Source organism: Callorhinus ursinus, unplaced genomic scaffold (genome assembly GCF_003265705.2).
Source record: "Callorhinus ursinus isolate GAN/ISIS: 27379988/994484 unplaced genomic scaffold, GSC_fseal_2.0 scaffold1, whole genome shotgun sequence".
NCBI classification, from domain to species: domain Eukaryota; kingdom Metazoa; phylum Chordata; class Mammalia; order Carnivora; family Otariidae; genus Callorhinus; species Callorhinus ursinus.
Window position 1 is genome coordinate 140,723,667 of NW_027397063.1, and position 11,697 is coordinate 140,735,363.

At 39.4% G+C, this 11,697-nt stretch overlaps 1 pseudogene; it reads right to left on the minus strand.

Moving 5' to 3' along the window:
• Window positions 1-7,446: 7,446 nt before the first annotated feature.
• On the minus strand, window positions 7,447-8,898 carry LOC112820319 (SERPINE1 mRNA-binding protein 1-like; annotated as a pseudogene).
• Window positions 8,899-11,697: the final 2,799 nt, after the last annotated feature.

Here is an 11,697-nt window from a genome sequence, read left to right on the forward strand (position 1 = left end):
CTCATTGGAAAGTCTGAGTCCAAGTGGGGCCATTCCCTGTCCCTCAGGTTTTTTGAACTGGAATTTTCCTGTTGATTGCCCTGTTGCTAACCTCATTCTTTGCCTTAGGATGGCCACTGTGGCACTTGACTTCAAAAATCTGCCATAAATTGATGGCCTGCTGCCCTTTCCCAAGACCGTGGATGAGAATGCAGAAAGAGAGACTCAAGACTGATTCCTAAAGACACCCACATAGGTCTGGGCCTGGGAAGCACTGGCTGCCTTGGTTTTCAGTTCTCAGCTGACAGAGCTCTGATTCATACTAGAACTGACTCGAAGCCATTTTCCAGGTCTGAGTTTATGAACTACTTCTCGGAAATGTAATTAAGGTGCAAGGGGAGACAGTTGCACCCTATGCATTTGTCCATCAGGTGAGGAGAGACACCTCTGGGTAACAAGAATTTCCCTAGTAGATGGGAAGCCCAACTCTAGAGAAGGCCTGTAAACACATGGTTGATTTGAGATTAGGGTTTTTTTCTCTTGAGGAAGATAAGGAGCCACATCAAATAAACTGTCACCTTGGAAACAGTGACATGGTAATAGACGCAGGCAGAAGGGTGGAAGTCTACAGAGGAGTAGACAAAGGAAGACTGGAGAAAACCAACATCAAGGTTTATTCAGTTGCAGCCCAGGGAGTGAGGCACTGTGTCTGGCTTTCTGGTGTATCTCACCCTGGGTTTTAGGCACACCAGTTCTCTACTGCATCAGAATTTTCAGGCTCTGTGTAAGTTTTGGGTATAAAGCAAAACAAAAAATGTGCCTACAACTGTCTGGTCCCCTTTGCCTCACTTCCACCCCCAGTGAATAAACTTCTGGTTACTAATTTGGCTTCCCTGGAATCCTGATGCTGGGAAGAGCCTGCCCAGGATAGCAGTCACAACTGTTGTATTAAATAAATGAAATGTTTCTGATGCATCGAAGCTCAGGACCACATTCTGGGTCTGAGCTGGTCCAACTGTGAGACCCTCCCTGCTAGACACCACCACCTACTAGAAACTCTGAAAAGGCCCCCAAATCTCTCCCGGGCTCAGGAGCCTGGTTACAGCTATAGCACCCTCTCACACATTGCCCCTTGTCCTCCTGCCTTCCCAATGGCATTCAGTTTACAATCTGCATGGTACAGACTTGGAGAGGGTAGTGACCTGTCTGTGCTCCTGCAGGGGGAGCGTGTGGTAGCTGTGACCCCTAACTCCCATTAAGGACTAAGATCACCATGCCATACTTGCCTGCAGTGGTTCTGGGTCTTTTGTTGCACTGCTCGCCCATTAATTTCCCTTCCTGGAAGGATGTTTTAAAAACCACTTTGCCTCTGGAAGTGAGCCCCTTCTTCTTCAGTCTTCTGAGTACAGTGCTCCATGGTTTCTCCATATGAAATAAATGGTTCTGTTCTTTCAAAGTAAATTGGTCATTTTTTTTCCTCAAAGAAAGCAGAAAGAGATCCTTTCATTCACATCCAGAGTCAAGCTGAAAAGGATGCCTGCCCCCAGCACTTTTTGCCCTGAGCAGCCTGTTCTGCCTGTTTCTCTGAGCATCTCCTCAGGTGTGACTCTGACTCACACACAGCCCCCTTCTGCCTGGTCCCCAGTGCGGGACACTGCAGTGCACGTGGTGTGCACTGTAGGTAGGCTACAGGCCTGGGCTCTGTCTCAGGGTGACCACAGAACAGCGTTCTCCCTTGTGGAGCAAAGAGGCTGAATGCAAGGTTGGGGCCATGCTGAAGAGGACTTTAACTGTTTGCCAGGGAAGTTTTGAGATTTTGGAGGGAGCTGGAGATTTAGGTTTTTTCAGCTAAGAGGCAGCCTGCTCATACATGAATTTTAGACAGTCTAGAGAATCGGTTAAAGAAGACAGGGGCTGGAGGGATGTGTTATAATGGTCCAGAGGCCAGAGGACGGGGGCATGCTTTAGAGATTGGCAGTGGAGATGGGAAAACCAAGTCAGAAAAGGTTTTGGAGAAGCACCATGCAGACTTGGCAGAGAAGAGTTTTAGGAAGGGTGACATTTAAAGGTTCAGGGAAGTCCATTTTAAACTTTATTAGTTGTGTGTTTATTTCACATATTGAATTCCCTGCCTGTCATAGGCTCATCTGAATGACATGGAGCAGGTCTGCAGAGAATGAACATGGTAATGGCAGTATCTGGAGGATTCAGAAGGTTCAGAAAGCTCTGACTCTCAAAACCTGTTAGCAACAGGTCATGCTCTGCCTCCATGATCCCAGAAAGCAGTTGTAGCCTCATTGGAGAGAGCTTGCAGTATCTCCCATGACTCATTGTCAAATCGAAACACAGAAGCTGAGTAAGGAAGAGAAGACTTACACCTACAAGGAATTGCAAGACTTTACTACTTGATATTTCAAAAATCTAGGAATCTAGGAACCATTCATTCATTCATTCATTCATTCAGAAAATACCATTAACAATGCTTGATTCTAGAAATTCAGTGGTGAGCAGAACCAACAGTGTTCATAGCCCTGGTGGAATTACATAATCCAGAGAGAAAGACCAGATGTTATTGGATCCCATAAACAAATGGAAAAGCGTGGCTGGGAGAAATGCTGAGGAGAGACCTGCAGTGCTCTGAGACTCCAGATTGGGGGGTTTGGTCCACTCAGGAGGTTCTGTGAAGGTTTTCCCAAGGAAATATCTTACACTGGTATTTGGAAGGCTAGAAGGAGTTTAAATAAGCTATGAGGGTAGGGAAGAGTGTTCTGAGCAGGAGAACAGCATGTGCAAATACCCTGTGGCTTCAGGAGGCATGGTAAGCAATAAGGACAAAAAGCAAACTGTTGTGGCCAGAGTGGAAAGGGTAGGGGAAGAATGAAGGGACCCAAGGCTGGAGGCACAAGTCAGATACCTTCATGGTATTATTATTGAGGATTACTTTCTATTTATGGCAAGTGTTATTAGTTTTTTGTTTTTGTCTTTTTAAAAGATTTTATTTATTTATTTGACAAAGACATAGCCAGAGAGGGAACACAAACAGGGAGAGTGGGAGAGCAAGAAGCAGGCCTCCCGCCAAGCAGGGAGCCCGATGCGGGGCTCGATCCCAGGACCCTGGGATCATGACCTGAGCCGAAGGCAGACGCTTAACGACTGAGCCACCCAGGTGCCTCAGTGTTACTAGTTTTTAATGGATAGTAGTAACATTCAGATTTTTTTTGAAGAACATATTTGAGATTAAAAATTGACTTGATTTAAGTAAAAATAGTTAATAGCTATACAGGTGATAAACAGAACTGGCAACAATTGCAAATATGGCTCAGAGACAATTCTCGTGGAATGAGTATAGGTGCTAGGGGAAACAGACCTGATTTGAAATCCTGGTCCTCCACCACTAGCTCAGTGACCTTGGCAATGAGTATCAGTTTTTAAAATAGGGATGGTAATACCTGCGTTATGTGGGTGCTTGCAATGAGTAATGAAATATTGTAAAAGGTTCTGGCAGTGCTTGGCACATCATAGGTAATCAGAGAATGTTCTTCTAAGGAGGAGAGAATTTTTTTGGAAGCATCAAAGATGGTGATATTGGTGGGAAGAAGCTGAAGATGGTTTGACTATTCAAATGTTCCTGGCTGGAAATGATACAGATTTGATATAGGATAGTAGCAGGAAGAGGAAGTCTGGAGAGAACTTGAGTTAGGGAATTAGAGTAACGCTTGAGTTATGCCTTTAAAAAATGACTCATCTACTATTAACCAATATGTAGAGAGAAAACCTATGCATCCAAGTGGAAATTACAGAGTGAGCAAAAGTACAGAAATGGGAACTCATAGGCATATTTGGGGGGCGAGTGGAGTCACAGTGGGAAATGAGTCTAGAAAGGCAGGTGAGGATAGGGCCATAGTGTGCAGCTTTATCTGCAGTGTGGACAGTTGTGACCAAAACAAGACAGAACAAAAAAATAACATAAACAGTAGTAACGACTGACATTTGTTGAGTGCTTATGATGTGTCAGGCAATGTTTGAAATGCTTCACAAATGCTAACTCTTCATTCTTATATCAACCTCATGCCTCATGTAAGTTATTGTTTTCTATAACTTACAGATGAAGAACCTGAGGCACAGAGAGGCTAAGTGACATGTTCAAGGTTGTGTAACTCTTATTCAATAGCTACCGGGGAGTCCTCCAAGCCATCTGAGCAGCTCTGGTCTCAGAACTGGCGTGGGTAGGGCAGATGGAGGGGAGGAGGAATGGAGGCAGGCTGGCCAGGGGAGAAACCGTGGCAACATTTCAGACAAACTACGAGAGCTGGACTAGCCTGGAGAAATTCACAGTGAAGCAGAAACCCACTCTTTTTGTTTTGTTTTGAGTAATCACTATGTACTCAGCAATAATTTTATTCACGTCATTTTCTTTTTCTTTTCTTTTTTTTTTTAGCAGATGCACGTGGATCCAAATCTACCATAGGACATCTGATTAAGAGGGCCTGAAGGGAAATTTTCAGAGGGTTTGCTTCTCAACCCTGTTTAGGAACAACTGCTCTCAAAGGATCCACACTCTGAGCAGTATTGGATATTAAATTATTTCCCCAGATACTTCTAATTCTACATGTAATCATAAATCACTTCCTTTTGAGGAGGAAGGCTCCTCTGGGTTTGGACAGAGGGACTGGAGAAAGCTGAGTTGCTTGGAATGAAGAGCAGGGAGAATTGGAGACCCTGGTTGTCAAAGAGAGGGGTGGGGTGGTGGGAGAAGGATTAAGCCAGTGAGGTCACAGGAGGCCTGGGGCTTTGAGGGGTGACCAAAGAACTGTTCAGATCAGGAGTGTACAATCTTTGATTTGAAGAGGTTTGTATTTCTGTAATGTACAGGCCCTGCCACCATCTCCCAGGCTTTCAGTAAGGTCCCCTGCATGCAAAAATGTCTTATGTGATGTGTGAGTGGATGCTTTGATTGTGTAAAAAACTGAGAAACCTCATAAATATGGAAACTTGGTTTGTGACAGTATGTGTATTTTCGTTCTTTGACTTTCAGTATTTGTTTCCTTATGTTTTAATTATGTCTCATAACAAGCCTACAACTGGATTTTTAATTTTAAATCAAATATGACAACATTGTTTGAAAGTGGAGAGCTCTATTAACCTTTATAGTGATTACTGATATACTAAGATATATTTCTACTACCTTATTTTTTTCTTTTTATAATGTACTCTTTTCTAATTTGTTAAAACAGTCTCTATTCTTTTTTTCTTTTTTAAAAAAATTGTGGTAAAATACACATAACATAAAATTTTACCATCAACTACTTATGTATACAGTTCAAGTGTTAAGTACATTCACATTGTCATGAGACCAATCTCCAGAACTCTTTTCATCTTGCAAAACTGAAACTCTATATCCATTAAACAACAACCCCCTACTTTCCCCTCCCTCTAGCCCCTGGCAACTGCCATTCTTCTTTCTGTCTCTATGAATTCACTACCCTAGGTACCTTGTGTTTGTGGAATCTTTTTGTGATTGACTTATTTCACTTAGCATAATGTCCAACAATCTCCATCCTTGCCTTTTTTTCTTTTTCTTACTAAAATTTTCTTCTCAACTTGTTTGCAAGTTATACACTCTGTGTCTATTTCTTAGCAAGTTATTTTAACATGCCTACACTAGTTTAATGTTAATCAACATTTTAATCCTACTTAATTACAATCCAAGGATCTAAGAATGCTTAAATCCCTCTCCCTGATATCCAGTATTTTATTTCTAAACTACCTTTCACCCCTCAAATTAAGCATTTTATTGTTACTGTTATTATTACTAATTTTAAAGTCAGTGTTTGTTTAGCTTTACCCACATATAAACATATTTTTTTATGTTTGTAAGTATAAAATTATAGTAGACATTTACACCAGTGTGGAACATGCTCAGCATCGTAAGTTCCAAAACACCAGCACAAAATTTATCCATCATTAAAAACCAATTATTTCCTTCCTAAGATGTCAAACTAGCAGGTAACTAGATTAATTAATCTAATCCAAATGAATAAGTCTTATACTATGCAATTTCTCTTTTAGAAGTATATGGGAGAATGAATCAGCCAAATAGCAGACATTTTATGATTTAAGATCATCAATATTTTAAAAACTGGATATTACCGTACACAGGTAGAAAATACTGAGTGACAAAAGATCTTTAAAACTGTACATGAGATTCCTTTCTTGTTTACCAATAAGTGTGGCATAAGGCTAAAAAAAAAAGATCCTAGAAAATCTATTTGTTGATAATTCTCTCCATGTATGTTTTCAAAAGTGGTGATGCTCCCATTCAAGGAATCCATTAGCCTCATTTTCTAATGGAGGAAGAGGTAAAAGATACTTACTTAGCACTTTCTGTGGAACAGGCATCTATCAACTTAAAACCAAAATTAATAGTAATATAGGAAATTCGGAAACAGTCAGATTTTTGGTTTATATTTCATGGATGGTGCAGCCTTATAAAGTAAGGCTGCCTGCTTTCCAAATTCCAAAAATTAACATACTCCCCCATCCTACCATACAAACCAGTGCCCTTTGGTTTCTTTAGAAAAAGGAAGGGCTAAAGGGTTGTTGATCACGGAAGAACAATTTTGATTTGGGACCTTCCACACACACAGATCATGCTGAGTGGCCACTTATTTTACATTGCAATTTAAATATTATGCAGTACCCAAATCATCTTGTTCCATCCACCCTTTGGAGGGTTGAAAAACCCAACACGCATAAAACTACTTCTCTTGATAGGATGTGTATCGATAATAAGTAGCTTAAACTTTCACCAACAAAGTGTCTAGTTTGGTTTTTAAAATGGGAAAGTCACACATTTTAAAAGTAAATGTAGTTAAAATTGTGAATCAATTATAATTTTGAACTTAATGAACCATGAAGGAGCAAGGGTTAATAAACCAATGTGCTTTGAATTTGTTCAAGTACTAATATTTCTGTATATAAAGATTTAGCATAGATAACAGCTATCATGAGAAGTGAAAAAGATTTTCCCCAGAAATGAAAATATTAAAACTAAGTTAAAATACTAAAGTAGTATTAATACTTTAATACTACTTTAGTAGTAAAATACTTTACTACTTTAGTAGTAAAATACTTTAGTAGTAAAATACTACTTTACTACTACTAAAATACTTTAGTAGTAAAATACTACTATTTAGTATTAGTATTCCACACAGCATAAAATTTGACAAATCAAAGTTTACATGAGCCCCCAACTGACCATGTATGAAAATGCAAAGCAGGTATTAAAACTGATATTATGTCCAGTATTTAAAACCAGTTTGTGATTGGGAGAACATCTAAATCCTTAATTAAGTAACAATTGAAACAGAACCTTTAAACCGGGATACACTGTTCATGCATGTATTTCAAGTTTGGATATGCATATTTGCAAGCAGCAATACAAAAGTATTCACGAATAACGCATAATCTCTGAAAATTATGAAAATATCCCTGTTACCAATACATTTCTAAACACAAAACTGACTACCATATTGTCACTTCTGTGTAGTGAGAGAAATTCATTTTCAAAACAGGTAAAATTCAGTCTTTAGGTGTGAATGGTATGAATGACAGTATTTTTTTTTTTTTAATTCTTAAGGTGTTTGGGATCCTTAAGCATGCAAAACCTCAGATGGGAGGGTCTACAAGAAAACCAGGGTTGTCTTATGGCATCCAGTTAAGGCAGAGCTGAGAATGCCTCAGGGTCATCTACATCAGGAGCAGAAGTACTTGACTTGTCAGTTCTGCTGCTATGGTTTGGGGTTTAGATGTCCACCATGCCCAAGGCCATATCATCCTCCCCTGCCACCATGTTCTGAGTGGCCAAAGTCTCCAAAACTTACCTCCAGCTGAGATGTTGTATCATTTGCTGGCTTCTGGTCCATAATCCAGTCTTCAGCATGAGCCTCTTCACTCTTTGATTTAGGAAAAACAAATCCCTTCTTCCACTACCCATCAGCACCTTCATTTAGTTTTCAGATATTAAATTCTCCTTTTGCCGGTTCTTATTCTGAACAGCTTTCCACTCATCCAAAGTCATTTCTTTTGGACCCTCTTCCTTTATTTCTTCAACTTCATTCTCCTTTTTGTCAGTGTTTGCAACTGGATGTTCTTCACCTTCTGGTGTTTCCTCAGTCACACTTGATTGATCCAAGTTACTGCAGTTATAACATATTTGTTCGAATGTATTTTGGGGACTCTATTAATTCATCTTGATGGTTCTCCTGTTGTGAGATCTGCTACCTCCACATTTGTCCTTGTGCTTCAAGCCACTGTAATGTCACTTCCATGGTGCTTATCAAATTCACGTTTGTCACCAGAATCAAATCCATTTCCTTGGCCCATTCCATGTCCCCAGCCTCCTCAAGCTCTTCCAAGACCACCACAGCCTCAGATAGGCCAGTCAATAATCTGTCCATCAACTGAAAAGTCTCCTCCTTCATCCTTTTCTTCAAGTGGCTTTTCAAATCGTCGTTCATGAGGTGGTCACCTTTCTGGTTTCCTGTTAATTATTCTCCCTTCATGCTGCAGTTGTTTATCAGGTCTTCTTCTAGCACCTCTTATTCCTTCTTTCTTAAGTGCCGTGGGCAACTGTGTCTCCTCTTTCTTGTCAACCATGCCAACATTGGGGGGGCAGTGGGTTCTTGTGGTCTTTCTGGGACTCTTTAGGCAGCTGTTTGCCTGCTGCCTTGGAGTTGGTCTGGGCTCTGCCTTAAACTGCTCTCTTGGCCCCAGGGCCCCCAGTACCATCCCTGCTGGCTTCTTTTTTCTTGTTCTCTGCTGCTTCAATACCTCAAAGGGGTCTGATTCTTCATCAAATAACCAGTTGAATCAGTTGGTGACCATGCAGCCAAAGCCTTTCTGTAAGTGCCCAGGCATGATGGTGGCTCAGTGGCACATTCCTCCACAGATTGCAACAGGCAGTGCTGAGCTAAGAGCACATGCTTGAGTCTTCTCACAAGATGGCTGGGCCCCATATTAACATATTTTTACTCAGCATCCTTTCATGTGTCTCAGACTTTCCATCTGGGAAAATTTTTCTTCAGCTTGAGGTATATTTTTAGTGAGGATCTTTTGTTGATAAACTTTTCTTAGTTTTTGTCCAAATTGTCTCTATTTCACTGTTGTTCTTGAAAGATATATTTGTTAACATGGAATTTTAGATTGACTGTTCTCTCCCTCTCTTGTTCCATTGGACATTTTATTCTGTTCCTTTCTGGATTTTTTTATTGCTGTTGAGGTGTCAGCCATCAATTTAATTACCATCCATTAGTACATGATTTGTCTTTTCTTGATAGAAGCTTTTAGAATCTAGTCACTTTTGATGTTCTGAATTTTTTTTATTAAAAAATTTTTTCCCTTCTTTGGGTTTATTGAGATTCTCGGACTTGAAGATTGATCTTTTCTAACAATCCTGGGAATTTCTCCACTATTATTATATACTTTGAATGTTCTTTTCTTCATTCTATTACTTCCTTATGAAACTTCAATTTGAACTTATATTAGGCTTAATCTATCTTCCGTTCCTCCTAACCTGTCTTACTAATTTTGTATCCTGTGCTGCACTTTAGTCTAATTTCCTTATATATATCTTCCAGTTTTAAAATTTTTTCTTCATATATGTCTAATCTGCTGTTTTATTGTGTATTGCATTTCTAATTGCAGTTACTAAATATTTTACTTTCTAGATATTCTTTTTGATTCATTTTAAAATTTGCAAAGATCATTATTTATAGTCTCTTGTTCCCTCATATTTTTAAGCTTTTTTATTAGTTCCTGAATTTTCTGTAAGATAATTCTAGAAACTAAAATCTTTGTGTTGTCTGTTGCTTTGATTGGTCCTCACTCATGGTGACTTATTTCCTTGTGTGTTTTGTGATTTTGATTGTGGACTGCTAAATTTTATTAAAACATTATTGTGGGAATTGCTTGAGGTCCTGGATCGCAGTGGAATTTCTCCAGAAAGGATTTGTGTTTACTTCTGCCAGTCTCCTTCTAGAGGCAGATTATATTTCTTGTTCACCTCGCATTATGGGCATAAGCCCTTTGATGCTCCCATCTTACACAGTGGACTACTCTTAGATATCGCACTTTAGATGGGCCCTAGGCTTTCTGGCCTGTCCCACACCCTGTGCAACCATCTATTGGAAACATAAGGTCTCTAAGGCTTGGCAGAGATCCGTTAGGTAAAAGCTGGTTCCAACACTTTTCCATTCAAGGGTTTCTGTTTTGTCTTTATCTGTAGAGTTCTCAGAGCTTTTTAAATGTTTTAATTTTCCATCTTTTATTTTTATTTTATCTTTTTTAAGAAAGAGAGTAAGAGCGAGGGAGAGGCAGAAAGAGAATCTTAAGCAGGCTCCATGCTCAGTGTGGAGCCTGACACAGGGCTCAATCTCACGACCCTGAGATCATGACTCAAGCTGAACTCAAGACTTTGGTGCTTAACTGACTGAGGCACCCAGGTGCTCCCAATTCTTCATCTTTTATGATTTTATCCAGTATATTAGTTGTTTCAACTGCAAAAAAATTTTCAAGGTATCTAACTCTCCATACTGATGGAAATGTTGCTGCAGGGTCTTCTTTAAGCTCACATTTTTTAACACAAAAACCGTATTTCGTTCTTTGTTAGCAGTTTAATTCTGAGATGTATGTGTGTGTGTGTGTGTAGTGTATATATATATAATCACTTTTTTTCCTGTACTGATTCCTGACTCTAAGAAGAGCTTGTAAGCCTCTAATTAACAGTCTTGTGAAAAAGCTTTTTCTCCTGAGATAACATTTATTTACACAAAAACTTAATGAAAGGAGTATAGCAATTAAAAACTTTTTCTTGTGGTAAAACTGAAGGTTGAGAATAGTCTTTAAACATAAGATTAAATATAAATTTAAATTCATGTTTAGGGAAAGGGACACGGTCTTCAAACTTACACTTGTGTTATATCTTTATAACCCTCTTTTGCTATTTCTGTAACCATAAAGATGTCTCTTGATAGTATTTGTTAAATTATCTTGTAGACATGTAGACTTCAACATTTGAATGTTGTCTTCCATATCATGTAACTATAACTCCCAAGCCTTGTTAATTAATTGTCATGTAAACATTACTTGTGAAATTCTAGTCTTTAATAGTTCTATATGTTTCTAAATTTCTTTCTTTGCTGATGTTATCAGGCTCACTTTGCCTGCTTCTTCTCCCTTTGGCCACAGGATTATTAATAAAATCCCAGCCTCTAACAGATTCTTTGTCTTAAATTAAGTGTTAGAAAGATTATTATTTTTTTTCTATGAAGCCCACAGCGAGTTCAATGTTCAGTTCTCTCAACTGAGTAAAGGCAGAAGCTGTGTCTTACTCATTTCTGGGTCTCCTTAACCCTCTCCCCCACTAAGTGCTTTATAATTTGGTACGAACTTAAGATATATATATAGTGAATAGAATAGAAACATAAGAAAAAAACCTGTCAAAATCCAAGTTTTTAACCAGAGATTAAATCTGTTGTTGAGGCTACCTGGCTTTCTTTAGGGTGAGAGACATCTGAGTGGGGCCCTGTGGGGGCAAGTTTGGTGTTCAGAGCCTAAGGGATCATAAGGTAACCTCCTGCCTCTCAGACCACCCCTCTGACTCTCCCTCCTTTAGGACACTTGGCTGCAAACAGCTACAGCCCACAGGGGACCAGAGTG